Genomic DNA, 1,454 nt, shown 5'->3' on the forward strand with positions numbered 1-1,454 from the left:
GGGGGGGGGGGGAGGTGTCTTGCGGCCGCCGCGCGCGCTCCCCCCATGCGGCTTCCGCCCTCGCTCCGTCCCGTCCCCCTCTCTGTCGCACACATATGCACGCGCCGTGCCGCTTCCCCCTCCGCCCCTGCACGGAGCGTGTACTGCACCGCGCCCTATGTATGCACTCACGCGCATGCGACGCATTCTGCCCCCCCCCCCCCCCCCCCCCCCCCCACGCCTATACCTGTTTCCCCCTCACAACCCCAAATCCACTTGCCTCTGCAGCATCCACTCTCCGCTGCCTTGTCTCCCTGTGCTTGTTCATTTGCCCTCTTCCTCGCGCGCCGCCCCATGCATTTGGCTGGGCAGGCAGACCATCGGCGAGGATGTCCTCCACAGCGGGGGGGGGGGGGGTGTGTCGTGTGGGGGGGGAGGAGGGCGAGTTCCTGTTTTTGTTTTTGGGCCGCCGCCAGCGAGTGGCAGGCTCCTTGCGGCGCGCGCATTCTTCACTTGCGGAGCCTGCTGTTGTCTCCCCTGCGAAAGACCACCGAGCTGGACAACCGGCCCGGCCCGTAACTGGGGTCGCCTTAACTTAGAGTCACATGCGGAGATCACCAGATCACCAAGCAGACACCGGACCCTGGCGCTCCGCGGCATGCACCCAGCCGCTGGGACCCGGCGGCTGCCCTACCCGCGACCCGGCCGGGAAGGGTGGGATGTTCGGCTGCGGGATGTGCACGGCGCCCTGTGATGGTTCCCCCTGGCGCGGTGGCAGGGGAGGCGGGGGCACCGAGCAGGATCATCTGGCAACGGCGGCCGCGCGTGTGGCCGTTGGCTAGATCGCCCTTCCGGGTGTTCGGCGGGCCGGGGGGCGCAGGGTCGGGGGGGGGGGGGGGGGGGGGGGGGGGAACAATGGAACGCGGTCTTTCGTGGGCACAGGTGGGCCTGGAGGCGGGCGGGCTGGCGGAAATAACAACAACAATAACAACAACTTGATATTTCCAAGACCGGGTCTTCGCGTATCTCTTTTTCTCCCCCCGCCCCCGGGTGGAAAGGAGGCGGCGGCGAGGGCGCCGCGTTAGACCGCCCGCCCAAGGCTCGGGGGTGCCGTGAGCTCCGGTCGCCGCCCGGAGGGGGGGCACAAAGGCTCCGGGGGGAGGGGGGGGGGGGGGGGGGGGGGGGGGGCCGTGGGGCTGCGGGGTGTCTTACAAAGACCGTCCGATGGCCGAGCCAGGCGCAGCCGGGGGTGCATCAAGAAAACCCCTGGCGTGCCCCGCATGGAAGTGACATGACCGTCGGCATATGGGGACCAAATAGCATCTCACTTCGGGGAGGCTGCTTGCCGCGCGCAGATGGGCGAGGCCCTCTCCGAGGGATGGGGGGGGGGGGGCGACAGGTGTTGTGTGTCCTGAGGGGGGGAATCCATATACGCTCATGGATATGCATGTGCCTTTGTGGGTGGGTACTTGAAA

The sequence above is a fragment of the Fonticula alba genome (assembly GCF_000388065.1).
Source record: "Fonticula alba strain ATCC 38817 unplaced genomic scaffold supercont2.2, whole genome shotgun sequence".
Lineage (NCBI taxonomy): Eukaryota > Rotosphaerida > Fonticulaceae > Fonticula > Fonticula alba.